Source organism: Ambystoma mexicanum, chromosome 9, assembly GCF_040938575.1.
Source record: "Ambystoma mexicanum isolate Mex_15411 chromosome 9, UKY_AmexF1_1, whole genome shotgun sequence".
NCBI classification, from domain to species: domain Eukaryota; kingdom Metazoa; phylum Chordata; class Amphibia; order Caudata; family Ambystomatidae; genus Ambystoma; species Ambystoma mexicanum.
Genome location: NC_090931.1, coordinates 519983411 through 520006010, shown reverse-complemented (window position 1 = coordinate 520006010; position 22600 = coordinate 519983411). Strand labels below are relative to the sequence as shown.

The 22600-nt window shown below is 48.7% G+C and overlaps 1 protein-coding gene across 2 annotated transcripts in view; it reads left to right on the top strand.

Annotated features, from left to right (window-relative positions):
• The window catches only part of USP32 (ubiquitin specific peptidase 32), a 3569419-nt gene that overhangs the window by 2125127 nt on the left and 1421692 nt on the right, over window positions 1-22600 (top strand). The window lies entirely within an intron of this gene.

The window sequence follows — 22600 nt, the reverse complement described above, 5'->3', positions numbered from 1 at the left end:
TCAAAATGTTGCGGTGAGCTATGGTGGTGCTTTAAGAATGTTTCAAAGTTAGATAAATATTTAGGAAAGTTCATGTAAATACTCACTCCATTCAGTTCACTAGGGTAGGCCAAGGAAAGGATCCTTAACCCAGGTACCACCACCACCACAGGTCAGAGTGAGTTAGGGTGAGGACTTTGCGCCCAATGTCAACCCATGGAGCTTAGGGGGACGGAGAGAGAAACAGGAATGTTAACTTACCCCCTGCCTGCGATTCTTCCAGATACTTCTGCATGTCTTCCGGAGTCAGTTGGGAACACATTCTTCTCCACTTGGTTCAGTTGAGGAAGACCCAGGCGTTGCGGTTGCAGAGGTCTCTTTCTGTGTCGGCAGTCGGTCGCTTTGCACAGCAAAGGGTTCCAGTCAGCTTCCAGAAGAAGACCCAAAACGAAGAAAGACGAAGACTTATGCAGTGCAGACCCACTCAAGACATTTCATGGGATTGAAGAAGCATTCCAGTGAAGGTCACCATGGTCAGGCAGTTAAAGGCGATCATACAGCTGCAAACACAGAAGCAGGCCCAGCACAGCTTCTCTTGAAGTGAGACAGCTGAAAATGCAGGAGCAGGCGACTTGTTGCATTGGACAAAGGTCTGCAAAGTTCCAAAGCTCTGCTCCGAATGACGACTGCTGCAGCAAGGTAGCCATGGAGAGGGCTGGTCAGCCACTAGTTGCTCCACGGACACTTACAAAGGCACAGACCTTCGAGTAGGGGACAAGATTGGTTGTTCCCACTGGTCCAAGGGTTAAAGCACCAACAAGGGTCTTCTCAAATCAGGCAGAGGATCAGGGCTTCACCAGGCCAATCACTAGCGTCGATGCTGGTTGGCTGCAGGGGGTGTCGATGGGCTGTTCTTCTTCATAGAAGACTTGGTTCCAACGATGATATGCAGAAAAGTTGCAGGAGTCCGCCTTTTATCCAGGATTCAGGCTGGGAGCAAGCCCAAGCCCACCAATGGTAAGAATCTGCGCCATTCAAACAGCCAGGAGTTGTCCAGTTCTGGACAATCACTGGATCACCACATCTGTCCAGTGACTGTCGCTCGCTCGCTCGCTCACTCACTCACTCTCTCTCACACCACAGCTGTCCCCGGGAAAGGGATTTCCATATAAGGCATTTCATGACCTGAGAAGGCAGAAAGGAAAAGAACATGCAATAATCTCGTGGCAGAGCCATTTTGCGGTGCAGTAAATGCAAAAGTGTACGAGAAAAATAACACAAACGGTAAAAATCACACAGTTGCCACCAGCTTGTATTAGGCACATTATCAAAGTAACAAAAAAGCCATTATATAAAAGGTTATAAGGATACAAAGTATCCTAATTGCACTTCTCTGTGAGGTAATGTGTGCAAATGTAAAAATTCAAGAATACTTAAAGAGAGACATGGTCTTTCAGTACTGGCAGTCTTAGGGAATAGTCAGTTTTCTCATAAGAATGATATGATAATGATATTTTATTTATAGCGCGCCTATACACAAGTGTTTTAAGGCGCGACAAGGCAAGGGAGGGGAACAAGGGAGAGTACAAGACACAATCTTACTAGGCCAAGTGACATTGAGATTGCGCAAGGGAGAGGGAAGGGGAAAAAGTGCCAGGGGAAGGGGAGGAAGAGAAGTCCGAGACATAGGATAAGACATAAAAAGAAGTGCGGCTAACACGTGGCAGTGCAGGAGTTAAGTGCAAACAACAAGTGTTAGTTAAGTGCCAGTAGGGGGACTGTAGGGTTGCAGGTACAGCCCCAGTTTAGGGTTGCCGGAGGCAGTGCAGGTGTGCAACTGGGAGGGCAGGGACCTGGGCCCATGATTCAGAGGGTAGCCAGGTCGACCAGTGCAGTATCAGACAGGAGATCCGCAGGGAAGTGCAAGATAGAAGGCAGAAGCAAAGAGAAAAGTCTTGAGCTGCTTCTGGAACAGGAGATGGTTCTGCGCAAGTTTCAGAGAGGCAGGGAGGCTGTTCCAGAGGGAGGCCCCGGCCGAAGTGAGAGATCTGGCCCCAACTCGTTTCTTAGAAAAGCGACTGACCCGCAAGGAGTTGGAGGTGAAGGAATGAAGAGCTTGAGAAGGAAGATACTTCTGAAGTGAAAGCTGGAGATATTTTGTTCTCATGCACCAGAACGCCTTCTGGACAATGGAAAGGGTCTTGAATTTAATCCTTGCAGCCACTCTGAGCCATTGTAGTGATTTCAGTGATGGAGAGATAAAATCTCTGGGCTTAAGGCCAAGGACAAGTCTTTCATTCCTGTTCTGGATGTGTTGCAGAGGGCGGAGAGTAGAGGTGTTTAGATTTAAAAAGAGGCTGTTAGAGAAGTCAAGCCTAGAGAGTACCAGAGCTCTGGAGTCAGTGAGCTTCTGGGGGAAGGAGAGGAAAGGAAGAATACCTCTGAAGAGGTGCAGTTGGTAATTTGACTTCTTAGAGACGTCAGAAATGTGAGGCGAGAAGGAGAGTGTGGAGTCAAAGATAACCCTGAGGTTCTTCGCCTCAGCCTCACGGTATCCAGGCATTGTTTCGAATACCAAAGTTTCGGAAAAAATGCATCAAAAAACTGCATATTTTTTCTAGGTAAAGGTTTTTTTTTTTTTTACTATAGTGGTTTTTAAGGGGTAAAAAAACAGGGTTTGGGGGGACCCCCATTAAAAAAAATGCATGTTTTCGAAAGTTTGCCATTCGAAACTATGGCATTCGAAACTTTCACTAGGAACCAGTCTCACATTTGGGAGCGGGAAGAGGGCCAAGGGAGGCCGGCCAGAGAGTGGAGGGAAAGAGGGGTGCAGGTGTGCCGATGAGGAGGATCTCTGTCCTATTGGAGTTCAGGCAGAGATCATTGGCAGCGCACCACAACATACAAGGGATGTAAAGCAGAAGGCTTTACTGACTTCCAAAAAGTCAGGACATGGTTCAAAACAAGGAAAAAGATTGGGGTTCATAGAAATCTATGGAGGGAAAGGTGCAAAATTATAATCGTTCCAAATAGTAGGCCAGCATTACTAGCATATCAAAGTTCTGCCGTTCAGTCTTTCTTAGGCACCCAGGTTTTTCACTAACTGCTGGCAGTGGTAGAAGCTCACTTCAGGAGGGAGGACATTCATGTCTTTCCCTACCTGGCAGTGGCAACCCACCACTATGGGTGAGGGTGGGACGCCGCGCCCAGCCTGAGCGACAGCCACCTCGCCTGAGTGAACAGGTAGCACTGCGTGCTTTATTTGCACAGGGGACTGTTGCCACCCTCTGAGGGGCATGTCCCCCACTACACTGCTTTCTTTTGTTTTGTGTTCCACAGCAAATGTAGCAACGAATAGTGGGAGCGTGTAGGGTTAGAAAGAGTGACCTGCTGCCTGATAAGAGAGGAGTCCCCTCCTGTCAGTTAGCATGTTCACTTAGTGTAGGCCTGCAATAAGATTACACTCCAGAGGGGAGGGTGCATACAGCAAGGTAAGTGTATTTGTTTAAAAAATGTTGTGTATGTATGCATTCATGTGTAGATTGTATGTATGTATGTTAGTGTTTGTTGTGTGGTAATGTGCAGGTGTTTGTGTGCATTGAGTGTGTTTCAGCCCCCACCCATAAATGTGCAGGGCCCCTTCATTTAGGGGCAGGGCCTGTTTTGGGCATTGCATTATTTTTTGCTTTACCCTTGATGTACACAGTACCATATAATGATAAGTGGTTGTATATTGCGCCCTTGTGACAATAATGTTGGCCTTGCTGCACATGGCTTGGTAAGAAATGTGGTCAGGGTATGTTAGTTGGATATCCGAAAGGCAGATGCAGAAACAAGTAGTGTTGATGGATGCAGGTCGGAATTACTAGTTACCTGTGTGCCCGTTTGTGATTGGTATCGACCGGGCAGGTAAGCCATATCGGCATCCCCGGATTATGGAGTGCAACAATTAACAGCATGGTTTTTGAAAGATGATGGATAGTGTCTGAATCTGTTAAGTACACTAGACCTAGGAGGTTGTCTGCAGGTGTGTGGGAGGTGTAAGTATGCAAGATTTTAGTAGTGAGGGGTTAGTTGAGAGTTGAGAGGATGTAGAAGGGTGAGGGTGTTGTCACTTCCTGTCTCTTGGTGATAGATTTCACTGTGCAGTGCGGACCAGTGTCATGCGGAAGAGTTTCCATGAGCCAGATTTTTTTCCCATAGGTGGTGGTGGCAAGAGTTTCAGAAAATGCTTGTCATAAATTAGCCCAAGTTTCTTGTGAACAGTTTTTAGTCAGTTGCTATTATTTATTAGTTCTTTCGAAGTGGTTGGTTGAAAGACAAGTCTTGAGCTGTTTTCTGAAAGTCAGGTAGTTCTCCTCCAGGTGGAGAGTTTTGGGTAGGGTGTTCCAGGATACTCTGGATAGAAATGAAAAAGAGGATCCTTCTTGCCCTTTCTTCCTAAAGTTGGAGACTAGTAGTTGTGCTGCTTTGCTGGACCTAAGTGTTCTGGAAGGAGTCTAGTGTTGAAAGAGGTCCCTCAAATTGTTTTTTTCCGCCCAGATAACTGGTCCCCCTATAGCAGAGCTCTTACAGAAGAGACATTGTTTATCTTATACCGACTTGTCGGTTATTCCCCGTTAAGTCACTTCGGTCACAAGAACATCTTCGACGAAGACTGCGGGGGGATTCATCTACGGCGGTGGATTTCGGTGCCTAAGATCCGGCAGCCAGATTTTCCACGTGGTCGGGCCCTCTGGCCGACCTTTACAGTAGGGAGAGTGGGGTCAGGGTAGCCATATTTTCGTATGTCTTTCCTCCTTTCCCCTCTTTACCCTTTTGGTTTGGTCATCTTCCCCTTTGGCTATGGAAAGGACTCCTTTTAGATTCTGCCTTAAGTGTAGGGCCAGATATCCTTGGAAGGACGAACACAGGATGTGCAACGCCTGTCTCCCCCCTAGAGCACGACAAAAAGCAGTGTGCGGCCTGCAAACTCCTTCGGCCTGAGACCCTTAAGGAGGGCCGTGTAAAGCAGTGGACCGCGAACGGTATGTCGCGGGTGGAACCCCCTTCCCCCACCGTCACACCTGCTGAGAGTGACGGGGGTACTTCAGATGACCAAACATCCGTTGCAGATGTTATAGACCTCGAGGCGGACATTTCTAGGTCCACAAAGCACAAAAATCAAGCCAGCGGATATGTAAATAAGTCTACTGAAAGAAGCACAATCCCACCAGCAGTCGGGAGCGGTCCCTCTATTATTTACATATCCGCTGCCTTGATTTTTGTGCTTTGTTGCTAGTTGCTTCCCCTTTTGCCAGCGACGTAGGGGGTACCCATCGGTTGCATTGTTGGACATTTCTAGGTCCGTCATGCCCTTCCCCGACCCTTTAAGGCCTGACTCTGGTCTCGCTTCAGGGACAAGACCCGGCGACAGGGGCGTATATAACACTAAGAAGACAACCCCTACACCGTTTTCGTCTAAAAAGGTGTAAGCGCCAACAGGGCCACCGAAAATTTCGGCTGTTTCCTCGGATCGCTCAGATCCACAGCCTTGCCCGCATCCGCAGCAGCGTCTTGCGACTGGCAATCAAAATCAAGTAAGGGTGCTACTCCAAAAACTTCACACGTCGAAGCGCGGCAATCCAATGCAGCGACGGTTCCAAAGGCCGCGGTAGGCCCAAAAACTACGACTAAAAAAAAAAAAGCGACCGCTAGGCCCTCTAGCACCGCGGAAGGTAATAAACCTACCGCGGAAGGTAAGACCATCGGAGCAACTATCTCACGCCGATTTGGTGACTATCGAAGACAGCATCGAAAGAATTAAGGCGGCGGTGGGTCTTACCCCGGTTCTGCCTAAAATCATGGAACAAGCCGCGGAAAAATCTTCGGATGCGGTTTGGGGCCCCGATTCTGACGATACGTATGAAGATAGCCAAGAGCCTCTTTCCAACACCCTAATAGACTCTTTTCGGCGCCGTAGGGCAGAAGACAACGATTTTCCACCCGTAGGTCCGACTGGGTCCTCCAAATGGACCAGAGAGAAATTCGAAGGGTGTATGGATCAGCTGCAGAAGATCATCCGTTTTTCTGACCATCCATCCCCGAAAAGGTCTCGTGTAGAGCCTACCCTCCATTTTTCTTTTCATTTTCAAGAAGATCACCCTTCTGTCCCCGTCCAGCAGGAAGACATTGTCCACATGGACACATATAGGGACATTTATAATGAAGAGGAAGAAGCTTCATTTCTGCAGAATTATGAGGAGGAACAGCAGGATACCACAGACAACTGGGAAGAAACCCAGCAGGTAGGGACAGACCCATGGACACATCAAGAGTAGGACACTGATGTTTTGTACCTAGATACCCCTCTGTCCACCCCGGCTCGCCAGGCTTCACCTCTAGATCACCAAATGGCCTTCAGCTCTATGTTGAAAAAAGCAGCTGAACACTTTCAAATCTCCACTCAAGAGGCTGTGCCTGAGCAAGATTTTGTAGAGGATATCCATAAGGAGAAGCCTCCATCTAGCTAAACCATCCCCCTCCTTAATTCTATGAAGAGAAGGTTGGCCCCCTCCTTGGTATCACCAGCTCAAACTCAGGCAATGAACCCAAGAGTGGAAAAGTTGTTTTGCCCTTCTCCTTCTGACCCTCTATACATTAGAGGGCACGCCATCACAGATTTGTTGGTTGTGGCTACCACCCGGAAAAGGGCAGGGGTACCCCTTGCCACTGGGGAAGCACCTCCGGACAAGGAATCCAAAAGACTGTATGCTCTAGGCAAACGTGTCACTTCGGCTGCCGCATACACTACGTGGATTGCTAATAATACCACACTTTTGGCAAGCTATGCTGATGCTCAGTGGAACCTGCTCCAGGAAGGCCTCCAAGAGGTTCCTGAACCCGTCAAATCAAAGCTTCTCTAGAATGTAATCGAGGGAAGACAAGTTAACCAGAATGTGATTAAAAACACCCTGGACATGGTTGAAACAGCAAGCAGGTCTCTGGCCCAAGGGACCCTACTTAAAAGACACGCTTGGCTGCGTACTTCAGATTTTAAACCAGAGATTCAAGCCTCCCTCATCAATAAGCCTATTGAGGAATCTAACCTCTTCAGGAAAGCGTTTGATAAGGCCTTGGAAACAGCTAAAAAAGAGCATGAGACTTTAAGTCCCTGCAACAGATTACACAAAAACCTTCCCCCAGAGAGGTAATAACTCTCTGCGGTCCTTTCGAGGGCAAGCCCGTGCTGGTCAAAACAACTATGGCATGGGGAATTTCAACACAGGACAAACTTCAGGAAGCCCTGCATACTACTCTTCAAGGGATCAGTGACGCGGCAAAGGCAGAGGTAGAGGTCCCAATCCCAGAGGAGCCACAACCTCTGGTCAGAAATGATCACCAGATCCAGGTCCCCTCCCATGTCACCCCGGTCGGGGGGCGATTAACATCTTTCCTCACGGCATGGGAGGGGATAACTTCAGACCAGTGGGTCATAAAGACGGTCGCCCACGGGTACTGTGTGGAATTCGCCCAACCTCCACAATTCAGACCGCCGCGCTCACAACGCCTTTCACCCGACCATCTGGAGAGCCTGAATCAAGAGGTGGAAGCACTGCTGGGAAAGGACGCCATAGAAGCCGTCCCTATTCTTCAGGTAAACAAGGGTATTTATTCAGTGTACTTCCTTGTACCCAAAAAGGACCTCACCATGCGCCCTGTTCTAGACCTGCGCCCAGCGAACAAGTTCATAAAACCCCAGAAGTTTTGCGTGGTAACACTGCAGTAGGTGATCCCACTGCTGAAACAAGGTGACTACATGGCAACATTGGACATGAAAGATGCCTACTTTCATATTTCAATGTTGCCAGCGCACAGGAAATATTTAAGGTTCATTATAGAGGACAGGCATTACCAATTCAAGGTACTCCCCTTCGGCATCGCCTCAGCGCCAAGGGTGTTTACCAAGGTCCTGGCAGTGGTTGCAGCACACCTGTGCAGATTATCCGTCCCAGTTTACCCTTACCTCGACGACTGGATCATCACGGGGGACTCATTCAACACATATTTTTCAAACACCCAAAAAACAGTAGATCTTCTCTTCAGTCTGGGTTTCTCAATCAACGAGAAGAAATCCAGTCTAGTCCCCAGTCAAACAAAACAATTTCTGGGAGCTCTAATTCGGACGGAAGACGGTCTCGTCTTCCTCTCCAACGAGAGGGTTCGGAACATGCTTTTTCAGATTCCTCAATATGTGGCCAGTCGGGAGGTGATGGTGCGCAAAGCCATGAGCTTGCTAGGAATGATGGCGTCATGCATATCCTTGGTTCCCCATGCACGGCTGCGAATGCGTCCCATGCAAGAGTGGCTTAACAGCCAGTGGTGTCAGGCCAGCGGACAATGGGAGGATCTAGTTGTTGTCTCGCCAGCCCTCGTTCTCTCTCTGCAGTGGTGGTCAAGAGAAAACCTCTTGAAGGGGAAGACCTTCACCACCCCTGCAGTGGAAGCCAATCTCACCACAGACGTATCTCTCACGGGGTGGGGGGCTGACCTGCTTCAGCAGACAGCGCACGGAGTGTGGTCCCCTCAAGTAGCGTCCAACCATATAAACTTACTGGAGCTATTAGCGGTGTTCAAGGCATTGAAGGCCTTTCAGGTACAACTACAAGGGAAGACAGTGCTGATTCTAACAGACAGCACTACAGCCATGTATTACCTGAACAAACGGGGGCGCTCACTCTCCAGGGCTATCCAAGCTGTCCCAAAACATTTGGATATGGACTCTCAAACACAAGATGTTTCTGTTGTCCCAACATGTTCCAGGGGAACTCAATCTTCTGTCAGACGTGCTCAGCAGAGATTTTCCTCTGCCCGAAGAATACGAATGGCGTTTGCACGAAGGCATTGTGTCCAACGTCTTTGCAGAATGGGGCTTCCCAGAGATCGACCTGTTTGCTACTCAGGAGAAAGCCCAATGCCAAGACTACGCTTCCAGGTACCCCCAGAACCTATCCAAGGGGAACAGTCTCTGGAAAACATGGTCAGGGAAATTTGTCTACGCTTTTCCCCAGACTCCCCTTCTCAACAAGATAGTGCACAAGATGCAGCAGGAACCAGTTACCATGATACTGGTTGCCCCCATGTGGGCCTGCCAACCTTGGTTCGCTCACCTGATGGAAATGTCCCTCTCCCCACCACTGAAACTACCCTGCCCGTACAACATGTTGTCTCAGGACAGGGGGGAGACCCTACACCCATGCCCACAAACTCTGAATTTAGCAGCTTGGCTCCTGAGGTCATAGAGTGTGGACACCTACAGCTCCCTCAGAGGTGCATGGACATTCTCAGGGAGGCTAGGAAACCAAACACACGTTATTGCTATGCCAGCAAATGGAAATGTTTCGTCATCTGGTGCAGTTCCAACGGCGTCAATCCCATCGATTGCTCACCCACACACATTGTGCTGTACCTAACTCATCAGTTGGACAAAAGGTTAGTCTTCAATTCCCTAAAGGTTCATCTGGCTGCACTGTCAGCCTACACCACATCACAACAAAAAGTGTCGTGGTGGAAGATACCGGTGATTAAGGCCTTTATGGAAGGGGTTAAGAGGATTTATCCTCCAATTTCTCACCCAGCTCCTGGAAGGAACCTAAATGTGGTTTTGACCATGCTCATGGGAGCTCCCTTTGAGCCTATGCATAAAGCAGGTCTGACAGACCTGACTTATAAAACAGCCTTCCTAGTAGCTATCACTTCTATCAGAAGAGTTAGCGAACTACAGGCACTTTCTGTTCTAGACCCTTTTGTTACAGTCCACAGGGATGAGGTAGTTCTGCGCACACACGCAAGGTTTGCGACTAAATTCATATTGAAGTTCCATGTGAACCAGTCCATTGAATTACCTACCTTTTTCCAGAATCCCACTAGCATGGCCCAAAGAACCCTACACACACTGGATGTGCGCAGGGCAGTCATGTTCTACCTGGAAAGAACTAAACCACTGAGGAAAACAAACCAATTCTTTGTTTCAGTGGCAGCTGGTAGAGAAGGGGATCCTGTCTCTAAATCAGCTATCTCAAGGTGGATTGTCAAATGCATCACACTATGTTACACTCTTGCTAAGAGAGTACTCCCCTTCAAGCCTAGAGCACATTCTACTTGAGGCACTGCAGCATCCATAGCATTCATTGCAAATGTCCCCCTCAAGTCCATTTGCAAAGCGGCAACCTGGAGTTCTGTACACACCTTTACAAAACACCATTGCCTAGACACTCATTCTAGGTCTGATTCTCAGGTGGGACAAGCAGTACTGTTAGGGAGAATTCTCTGTTTAGGCTGAATTTCCTAACCTAGTGAGTCCCCCAGCAGCTTTGCTGGATTTTTGGGGTTTATTTTTTTCTCCTGCCAAGAGTGAGACTCTTTTACCCTCACTCTTAGGCGTGATTTGAGTGTGTTTCTTTGAATCTAGGTGTGTTTAATGGGCTATGGGGTCTTTTACTCCATAGGGCTTCATGTGTCTTTGTGATATGTGTTAAACAGCACCCTCAGTGCAGTGACACAGGGGTGTCATAGTGACCCCCAAGTATAGACTTCATACCCTGGGACTGACTACTGTCTCCCAGGGCATGTAAAGTCACCATTGACTTTACTAGTCTTAAATTCTGAACAGAACCAGTACAAACCATCATATTGTGGACGTACTGGCTGGGGCAATTCGATTGCCCTAGGATCTGTTAGTCGAGGGGGCACGTCTCCGTCCCCCCTGATCGAGGTTTGGCTGGTGGCAGTGGATACTACTTTTTATATTCAACCGCAAATATTTTCCTATGGGATTTCCCATTGTTTTAGGCTACTATCTTTATTTAATTATTTACGGTAGCCTCGAACATACCGCCAGTTTATTTAATTAATATTAATTCTCCGGTTGGTATTTTTTGCCAAAACTTGATTCTAAAATGGCGTTTGTGTTCTCTTCTGTGACTCCAACCCAAGTCGAGCCCTTTGTTCCACTTTTTGGCGGGCTTCTCCACAGAAGCCCTCCAAAGTGGTGCCACTCTGTCTGGGGTACTTAGGAGGGGTGAAGGGAAATGTAGGCACCCTGGACTGAGTTGGCTAGGCAACTCAAGTCGCACTCCATCCTGATTGTCCCAAGTGGTGAGCCGGCCGGCTCACCACTTAGCATGTTTGAGTGACAGCTAGGCTGAGTGAATGGGGGTTTGCTGCATAAAAGTAGGGCTTTGGGGGCTGGAACTTCAGAAGTCGCCACAGGACCTAAGAATCCGACGAGGGAGAAGCTGAGCCGACCTGCCACGACACCACCACCAGTGGAGCCATGCTGGACTGCCTCACCACTTTTCCCAACGACAGATGAGATCTCCTGCCGGAGAGTCTTCTTCCTTTGACTGGTGGGGATAACCAGTTTCACCGTCTTTTCGCTTTCCCGACGTACCTCGTGGCCGCCTTGCCTGTGCCAAGCACCCCGGCAACTGGGATACCACGTTTTACCACGACCGCGAAACAAAGGTACCACCTTTAACCGAAAAACTCTGCGGCTGGTTTCTGCCCTGGTAGTGCAACGACCTTCATCTTTCCTCCAAGTCGAGATCTTCTCTTCCCCTGGACGGCGACGCAACTTGCACCCACTACCAGGAACAACTGCCACTGCTGGAGGACCCTTCCCACTTAAGGTACCGTGTCCCGCCTGGCTTCCCTTGCTACCGACTGTACGGGGTAGATTTAGCCCCCGGCTTTCAAACCTGGGTTAGCCTGGGACACCCTGGCTAAACTTTTTAAGCCTCTCTAAACTCTTTTTGAACCCTCTGCAAGACTTTCTAAGCCTAGTGTAACTGTGTGATCTTGGGCGCATTTGTGCTCTGCTCTCTCTAAGAGTGGGCCCAGCCTTTGGACTTTGGCTCACCAGTGACTTTTGCTCTTCTGCCTTGCTAACAGTGTTACTGAATCTTAAGAGTGGTGTACCTTTCCATATTCTGTCTTTTTCCCTCCCTTTCTCACAAACTTATCAGAGTGCAATCTAGTTAAGCGCTCACCTCTGTATGAAAATAAGTGGTGTTTTACAGTGACATATCTGATAAGGAAAAAGGGGTGTATATATTATAATAGTAACTGTGTTCAGAATATTTTACAATAAGAGTGCTGGAGTGTTTCAAACCGTGTGTTTTTAAATAAATAATTATATACTTTGATACCAAAGCTCTGGTCAGTGTTTGCTTGTATTATTGTATCTGGTTACCTATTGTGTATACTTTGCATACTGCCTAACTCTTCTTGAGGGACGTCTGACTGCTCAGCCACAGCTACCAGGTAAATCTGGGTGGTACAGACTGCTACCAAGTGAGTTTACTGCCAACACCTGTAGTCTTAAATCTTTTGCAGTGTTCCCTAAGGGAACTGCACAGGTTTCTGCCTAACAAGTACTAAGACATCTTTTCTCTACTGTTCCTTCTCACAACCCACCTCCAACTCCGTGTACTGGTCACAGTTTATGCACAGCATGTGATTCTAAGCAGATTAACAAGCATCAGAAGACATGCATTACTCACCGTAATAGCATTTCTGATGATTGTATCTGCTTATATTCACATGCGCCCTCCCTACCTCCCCGCTCGGGGTGGAAGGGACATAGACATCTTACTACTTTCTCTCTTTATGTTCTCACTCACTCACTTGGCCTCCTTCATAGCAATAAAAATACAATCTGAGGGACCTCGACGCGTGAGGGATTTTGGGTACACTACACGTCACGATAGGGATAGTGTTACAGACCCGCCTATGCCGTCGTCCCCTTTCGGTCCCCGAAAGACAAGATACAATACTCTGCGGTTACCACTGGATGTCGGACTATATGCACAGCATGTGAATCTAAGCAGATACAATCATCAGAAATGCTATTACTGTGAGTAATGCATTTCATATATATATATATATATATGTTTTAATTTAGTGCAATATGGCTCAAACGTAAGCCTTTTACCCATTACAAATTAAATACATATTCATCAATTTCATCAAATCCAATTTAAATACATTTGAAAACATTTGAGGCTAAAGCACAGAGTGACAATTTATGATAATTTGAAATACAGTGCCAGAAGTAGGCCAAGTCCCCATTCATTCCATAGTTGATATGTTTGGAAAATAATTCATATCTCAATGATGCTAAAGATGTACACTCAATTATTAAAGGTTTTTCTTTCAATGCTTACATTAGTGTCTACAAAGTCTCTTAGACCTGGGTACCCACGATTTGGCCCCTAAAACTTCTTTAGTTAAGAACAAATTAAATCTTAATCTTAAAAGGTCAGCTCTTAAAGAAACGAAAGGATGTTTAAAAAGATACTCCGGGGGGGGCGTGGCCTGGAGCACTGGCGATGCAGTCGCTCCTATGATGGCCTCCGTGAGACGCCCGCTGCATCTGCATTTTATTATGGTTCCTGCAGAGTGTCTGATGGCCTGATCAACTGTGGCAGCGTAGGAAGGTCCAGGGCTCTGCCGGCGTGCTGATAAGGGCCGGGGACCTCGTAGCGGAGAAGATTGGGCTGCCTTCGCCTCGCGGACCCTCCGCCACGTAATTCAAGATGGCGGACGGGACCTTGATGCCCGGCGTTGACGACCGAGGAGAAGCCTGCGGCTTAGTGGAGCCGCTCAATGGCGATGGGGCCCCACCATTAACACACCCCTCTGAGTGAGCTTGAGCGACTCCAGCCCCGAGGGATTTTCCACTCTGTCTGAACGGAGGGCTCCGGAGTCGATTCATTGCCTCCCGGCCGCCACTTGTGCCCGCGTCGCGGGCTGGGCTCCAGCTATTGCTCCCGGTGGCGCTCTGGAGGGCGCTCTGGGGGCGGAACACAAGCACAGCGGAAGACCGGGTAGACGCCCCGGGCTCCTCCAGCACATAGCGATGGATCGTCTTCTCTGGTGTTACCCGGGGGATGTAAGCCTTGCAGCCTTCCACATTGCACTCCCGGCGCGCCTCAGACCGCTGCTGCTGTCTCTCCGTCCCCGCTCCAGAGGAAGGGGCTGGGGCTGGAGAGCCTGCGGGGGTGCGCTTTGGGGCGGGATTACTCTCCCTCCTCCCTGGACACGCATGGTGGAGCCCAACCTCGGACTACTCTGGCCTCAGGGCCCCTGCTGGAGATAGGGGAACTGGGATCCCCTGCCTTTGTCAGCTGCAGGGGAGCTGCAGCACCCTATGCTCCCCGGCCTGAAGCCTGATCTCCGCCCCCCCTGCCTGTGTGGAGGGGCATCAATCTGGACCCCGGCCCTAGCCTGCGTGATACAGCACATCAAGGGTGGGCTCGGGCACTGCTGGCGTGGTAAAGCTCCTGAGACGCCGGGGCGGGCCTGGTCCGCGGCTCCACGTTCTAGGGGAGGCCCCTCCACCCTCATCGGCTTCAACATATAGCCCTCTTCACTGAGCAATCTGCCTCTACCTCCTCAGGCCTGTCAACCAAGCCACTACAAGGCATCCACACTGAAATAGATCCCCACTGCCACCAAGAGACTTACCATCACCTGTGGCAATCCGGGTCCTCATCCTCCACCCCAAAGAGGCTCCCCTGAACTGGTGCGCTCCTGTGTCTGCTCTGCTCCCTCTCATCTCTCCACTCACTTCCTGGGCGCCCCGGCCAACATCCTCCCCCCCCCCCTTTCTTGACTCTGCATCAAGGAGACAGGGACGACATCTCAATCCCTATGTAATGTCCAAGCAACCGAAATCCACTAAGACTTCGGACATAGCAACAATGCTAATGTCATCCGACAAAGCGAAGAAATTAGACGCTCACCCCTCCACTTCACGAGAATCCCTGGACAACAAGGGACCTTTGGCGACCAAGGAGGATATCCGTGAATTCATGGCTGACATTAAAACAGAATTCCGGTCGTGCATGTCTGAGTTTACTGCCAAGCTAGAGAGCACCAACAAAAGGGTCTCGGAGGTGGAACAGAGATTAGGAGAGATTGAGGATCGCACCCAGGATCTCACCTCCTCCCTGGCCGAGATCCAGTGCTCTGTTAGACTCTTTCAAGATAAGTGTGAAATCTTAGAATACAAGCAGGAGGACCTGGAGAATAGGGCCCGGCGCAACAACCTCCGTATCCGGGGGGTTCCTGTTTCGATCCCAGACAAGGGGCTGGCCGAATATGTGGGCCTCTTTCAGTCTCTCCTCCCTGACCTGGAGGACTCACTACTTCTTCTAGACCGCACCCACAGGTTAAGCCCCCGTCGGGGAGTGGAGTCGGACGTCCCACCTGATGTTATCACCACGGTGCATTTCTTTACCACAAAGGAAGCCATATCGGCAATAAGCTGCTCCAGAAACGAAATCACCTTCCAAGAGGCCGCCCTCCAGATTTATCAAGATCTACCTCCTCTGACTCTTCAGAAGAGGCGAGCCCTCCGCCCGCTAACCACTCTCCTTGAAGCCCAAGAAATTTGCTACAGATGGCTTTTTCCCACAGCTTTGCAATTTTCCTACAAGCGCACCCTTAGGAAAATCAGTCATCTAGACGACGCTGAAAGCATCTTGCATCCGGACTCCTCCGGCCCCTCACCTCCACCGGCCACTGAGGTGGCAGTTGACTCGGACCCCATGGCCTCTCCTAAATCCAAACAAAACACGTGGTCGAGGGTCCCGAGATTTAGGAAGAGGAAATGACCCGGCACGGTCCCATAATGGAGTCCTTTGGACCCTATGACCCGGCTCGCGGGCCCGGCGCTCTGGAGCCGACCATCACTTACAGGAACACAGACAAATCCCATCTCTGATGCAGCGGGCCTCCCCCACGGCCCATGCCCAGCTCCGAGGCACAATCCACCTATGAGTCCTTGGAGCGTTCCTTCAAGACTGTTTGTATGTATAGCCGTGTTGGCTACACACTGTTATATGGCCCTGTTGGCCAGGGGAGGCTTTGAACCCGTAAAGGGTCCGCCGTCCCCAGTTAAACCTTGGACTTCCCGTTGGCGGTCCAAGCAAAAACTCCAAAGGCAGGATATTAAATGGTCACATATCCCGCGACATGATGGCTGACCCTTCTGCAGCTCCCCCCTTCCTCAGAACTTGTCAGCAACCCCAGATCTTGCCCCAGAACATCAGACTCTGAGGTTCGTCTCCCTGAATGTCAAGGGACTGAATTCGCCAGCTAAACTCAAGTCAATCTTACAAAAACTCCAGAATGACACGGCTGCAGTAGCCATGCTACAGGAAACTCACCTACTGCCGGCAGACCTCGGACGGCTAGGCTCCCGTGACTTCCCGAAGCAATTCCTTGCGTCTGGGAACTCCAAGCGGGGTGCCACGGCAATCCTATTTCGAAAGGGGTTGAACCCTCAGATACTGAACTCCATAAGCTGCCCGGAGGGGCGATACATAGCGGTGAAGTGTCTGCTGTTGGGACAACTATACTCCATAGTCTCAGTGTAAGCACCGAACTCTGGCCAGGCGCCTTTCTATGAATCACTGAGTACAACGCTCTCTCCCTTTTTGGAGGGCCAGATAGGGATTGGCAGTGACTTCAATGGGGTCTCAGACCCCCTGAAAGACGAGTCACATCCGCCCTCTGCCGGGGACCTCGCCACAGCCCTAGCTCTCCTGCAATTATTTAGAACTTTAGGGGTAGTGGACTCATGGAGGGTACTCCACCCGTCTAAAAAAGACTTCTCCTTATATTCTTATATTCACCGGACGTTTTCCAGGATAGATCTTCTTCTAGTATCTCCGCAAATCTTCACCTTCACCAACCGTGTGATTATAGGCTCTAGAATTCTGTCCGACCACGCCCCGGTGACCCTGGAAATTCGAGTGCAGGGACCTCCTGATCCCCAACGGCGTAGATGGACGCTATATGACCCTATCCTCAATGAGATGCCACTCAGAGATGCGATTGCAACCACGATTAATAATTTCTTTAAGGAAAACCCTAACGGGGACACCTCCCTAGCCAACAACTGGGACGCAATGAAGGCAGTGGTGCAGGGGGAACTGATTGCCAGAGGGGTGGCCTACCACAGGCATGAACGACAAATTCGCCAGAGCCTTGAGGAGGACCTTAGGGATGCAGAAAGGATACATAAGGAGAAGGGCTGGACCCCTAGAACACAGCGAGCTATCCGGATAGCGCAAAAGAAAATCGAGGCCCACTACGCCGAGCATACTGCCCACCAAATGGCAAAAGCCAAACCGTTTTACTATGCTAAAAAACAATAAGGCGAATAGGCTATTGGTGGCCAAACTTGCCAAGGCAAAAAGAAATAACACGATCGTGGGCCTGCGGGACCAGCATGGCAAGACTCAATACGCGGACCACGATAAGCTACGGCTCGCATCAGCCCACCTGACCCAGGTGATGACCGCTCCGACGCGAGACATAAAAGAACAGAGGGAATACCTGCGGAGGGTGGCGCTCCCCCGAATGGAAAACACAACTCGTGACTCGTTGGAGGCGCCAATTACCGACGAGGAAGTGGATGAGGCGATAAAAGCCCTTAAATCCCGAGCCCCTGGCCCGGACGGCTATACGACCAGGTTTTACAAAATTTTCAAACCTCAACTCCTGGCATCTCTGGTACAGCTGTTTAACTCATTCAGGACCACGGGCACTATAACCCCATCAATGCAAGAGTCAATCACAGTCTTGCTACCCAAACCCGGCGGCGACCCGAAGAACCCTGCATCATACAGACCCATTGCCCTACTCAACATAGATGCCAAAATATACTCCAAAATTTTAGCAACTCGCCTGTCCCAGATCTTGCCGGAAGTAATCGTCACCGACCAGAGTGGTTTCCTTAATTCCGCTCAACAGCTGATAACATTCGAAGAGCCTTGGACCTGGTGGAGCTTGCCTCCCGAGACTCCCGGGAGTTGGTGCTTCTGGCCCTAGATGCAATTAAAGCATTCAACAAGGTGGATTGGAACTTTGAGGCTCACCCTCGAGGCCTACGGCTTTGGCCCGGAATTCTGCACCATGACTTTGGCTAATTATAAAGCGCCAAAAACCCTTCTCAGAGTTAATGGCACTCTCTCCGCCACTATCGGCTTAACCTGCGGAACCAGGCAAGGATGTCCACTGTCGCCACTCCTTTTCGCACTAATCATGAAACCATTCGCTCAACGGATCAGGCTGAACCCTGCGATCAAAGGCTTCCAGTCGGGCACAGCGCACCACAAACTGGCCCTCTACGCGGACGACTTTCTGCTGACCATTACGGAACCCCGAATTCCCTCCCCCAGGCCCTGGCTGAGATAGAGAGCTATGGGAAGGTCACGGGCTTTGCCATTAACTTCCGGAAATCAGCTGCAATGGGAGTGGGTCTGTCCCGGGAGGCCCTGGCCCCATTATGCCCAGTACAGTGGAGGACCAGGGGAATCAGTTATCTGGGAGTCCAAATCCCAGCTAACCCTAGGGAGGTCTATCAAGCAAACTTTCCCCCACTATTCACAGACCTCGAGGCAGACTTAAAGCGGTGGGCGGCACAAGAGATCTCATTAATGGGCCGTATCACGGCCTGTAAAATGAACTTGCTACCAAGTTCCTGTACGCTTGTTCTTCGCTTCCGGTACCAATCCCGGCGCCTGCTCTTCAAAACCTACAGAGGAAAATGCTGCAGTTTATCTGGAAGGGGAAGAAAGCCAGAATCCCTAGGACCACGATACTAGGTAACGCAAAGCTTGGGGGCCTCGGAGTCCCAGATCTACAAAAATACCAGATGGCGGCCCAGCCGGCCTGCATTCGATCATGGCAGATAATCACCAACCGCCCTAGATGGGTGGATCTCGAACAGGCGCAACTAACGCTCCTGCTACACTTTCTCCCACATGTCCCTCCCTCAGAGCGCCGACGGTGGCGGGATCTCTTGGCAACCACCAAACATACCATTGCTGTCTGGGACAAAGCGCTGAAACAGAATAAGACCCCGGTGGGACTCAGCCCCTCCTCCCCGGTGTTTCTGAGCCCGACTTTCTCTCCTGGTCTGTCCACCCGGAACTTTGGATCCTGGATTGCGGGAGGCCTGGAGACCCTGGGACAACTCTTCGAAGGGGGACAACCCTGCACCTTTGAGCGATATAAAGAACTCTTTCAACTCCGGGAACAGGATCGATTCACATATATCCAGCTGCGCCACTGGTGCTCTCACCCACAGACCCGCCAGGCAGCCACCCACCCCCCCACAGCTATTGAACTGACCCTGATTGACCTCCCGGCCCGTGGGAGAATCTCTATTCTATACAAACGCCTCCAAAATGACTTTTTAACCTCCAAGACCCGGTATATGGCCCAATGGGAAGCGGACCTGGGCCATCCGATCGAGGAACAGCTATGGGTTGACATTTGGTCTCGGGCCCATACCTCCTCATCTTGCATCACAAACAGAGAATGCGCCTACAAGATCCTCCTGCGCTGGTATTACCCTCCCCTAAGACTTCACCATATGAATCCCACACTTGACCCGAACTGCTGGAGGCAATGCGGCCAAATAGGCTCCTTTTATCATATGTGGTGGTCCTGCCCGAAGGCCCAGGCCTTTTGGAAACAATGCCTAGGAACGATTGCAGACATTACTCATGTGCGGCTACCCCTAGAACCCGAACCCATTCTTCTTGGAGCTCCGATCCCCGGAATCTTCCCAATAGCCAGACCCAAAGCCAAGCTACTATCCCAATGCCTACTGGAGGGCAGAAATGTAATAGCCCGCACTTGGAAAACCGCAGAAGGCCCTCTGATGCCTTTTTGATGGGTAAAAGTCTGGGACATATTTATCGCTGAGAGGATGACAGCTGCCGGGGCAGGCCATCTACACCGCTTTGAGAACATTTGGGGCCCAGTCTTAAACTTTGACCAGAACTTTCCAGCTTTGACATACAAGACCCAACTAGCCAGGAGAACTTTACGAGAGAATGATCCTCAGCGGGGACGGGAAGAGGGACCTTAAGATCCGGGGAAGAGCGACTAATTGTATTGGTTTTCATGCCACTTGTCACGATTGATCAAGCTTTGTATTGTTATATCCTGTCTGTTTAAAATAAACACATTTGAAAAAAAAAAGATACTCCAAGTTTTCCAATCTAATGCAAATGACTTCTGTTTCACCTTAAAAGGGGTTAGAGTTAGTTCCTCATTTGACACATCCAATTTAATTAATAGGTTTTTACATTCCTTATCCCAATTCATTAACACTTTACACTTATTCATATCAACCCGTGATTGTATTCTATATAACACAAACAAATTGGGAGGCATAAGAATTTTGCCAAACAATTGCAGCTTTTGCCAGCTCAATAGGGCATGAAGTCAAGCCTAATTCATGTCTTTTACTGATAGGTAGGACCTGCGGCAAATTCAGGTTCTTTCTCCAAATTGCCGCCTCAATTGTATCCCACTCTGTCAGACACAACAGTTTGGGCACTATAGGTAATTCTTGGAATGATTTTTTATGTGTAAAATAGAAGCAAAGACCTAATTGAGAATTTTCCAAATTTATTTTCAAGGGAACGCATTTGGGCTGCTGCAAATCTCGCCTGATTCATCAGGCTACATAACACTGTGCACTTGTTCCTAACTGCATAAAACATAGCACCCAAATACTTAAATTAATCTACTGATCCCAATGTAAGATCATTAAAAGAAAGGTTAAACTTAAAACATCTATTTGCATTTATATTTTGTGCTCTTACAGTCACCACCTTTCTTTGCTGGATTGATTGACAAATCTAGCTCTCTAAGAAACTTGCTTACTACCACAAGACTTCTTTGTAGCCCAATTGCTGTTTGGTCGCAGATCATGAGAATGTCTGCATACTCGCTATGTTATAAAGAATGATCTATACAGCATGGAACCCATAATATCTGGATCTGATTGAAATGTCCAATCCGATAACCGGTCAGGGCCAGAAGCCTAGACGGTTTACATCTGAGGATCATAAATGTTTTTAGATGCCAAGTATCCATGGCACAACTGCTACTGGTTACTTGAGGGCCTTCCACACTGTTAAGGCAGACAGTGTTTAATCCTGACCGACTCATCAATAGTAACTGCTTGTAGTGTAATTTGGGCTCCCAGGGTTTTGATCAAACACCAAAACATACTCTGATCTTTCCCAGTTTCAGCTTTCAGCATGGATTCCGAGTCTTTCTGCATCATGCATGCCTTGTGATTCCAAAGCCAGTTCTTAAAGCGCTGTTTAAACTTACAGGCCCTTGATGAATAATCACCATTGTTATTAAATAACAAAATATTAAATTGACCTGTAATGCTCTCTTTTTGGCTTGCACATCAACGTCGAAGGCATGGGCATGCTTTTTGACAAATGAGTCCTTAGTAGGATCCAATTTCCCGATAAAACTGGATAACAAATACTGAATCCCTCTTGGGCAACAGTATGGATACGTAAGATCAGGATAATCATTTTCCAGTAAAAGACTAATTTGCGAGTTGAAATGCAAGCCATAGCTTGGACGTCATACAAGAGCGCTGTTACTCTCTTTCACTTCAACTACAGGTGAATCAATAGGCGTATCACGCTTAGGAGCGGTATATATAACTTCAAGAAGTAGCTAATTATGGTCACTTGTATCAGAAGTGGATATAATCAATTTAACACAGTGAAGATAGATTTCTCTAGATTCAAAATTATATTCAATTATTGATTAAAAACAAACATTTTTCCATGTCAAATTTGGGGTTTGGTCACCATCAATGGTCCAGTTTAAAATATCCAGCTCTTCACGAATTACACAACCGCTCTCTCTCTGGGGCGATTTCATTTGTAGTTTGTGGGGCTTGGGCATACCATACAGATGTGCAGTAGCACATTGGAGCGTATCTCATGCACAGAATGGAATTACTATAGTAAATGACCTTGGACCCAAATAACGGGACAGACTCAAAGAATATGGCCACGGTACTACTTTGTCAGCTCAAATAAAGTAGGGAAATCTGGCAGGTATAACAAGTTGCAACTTATTCACTCTCAACTAAGTCTTGATTACACAACTCTTTATACTTCAATGTGCGTCAGCTATGACATCATCCTACGTGGCAAACAGCAAAACCTATCGAGTGGAGGGATTGGTTAGGGGAACATATATACTTACATTCTGCACCAGTGTTAATACATTATTGGCTGCCCTTATCTGGTAGCATGCCTCCAACTCCCTCCAAATATGTGTAATACTGATTATGAAAAATAACAGCGGGTTGGCTTTTGCAACACTGTATAGCATGCCGCTACATAGCCACGCGTGATTGGTTGGCATACTCTCCCAACCTTGGCTTGCTAGCTGCATGTGAATAGAACAAAACCCAGGTGCAGGGAACATCGTCCGATCAATACCCACTTTGATCAATTAGCCTACCATCTCTCATTAGTTAGACCTTGAGCCAAGGCTTCTCCTTTGTAATTGACCTTGCTGGCTGTTTTTTTCTCTTAGATTTTGTTTTTCCTTTTAAGTTTTTATTGGCATTTCGTTCATACATTTTGTAAAGAAAACACAAACAATTAATAGAACTTCCCGTCCAAGGTTCCGAGATTTCCAGTTTGCTTGCCCTTGTTCAACACGTCCTTCTTCATTGCTCCTGTATTGAACAGATTATACCCTGCATCTTGTTTCGTCAGTCTGC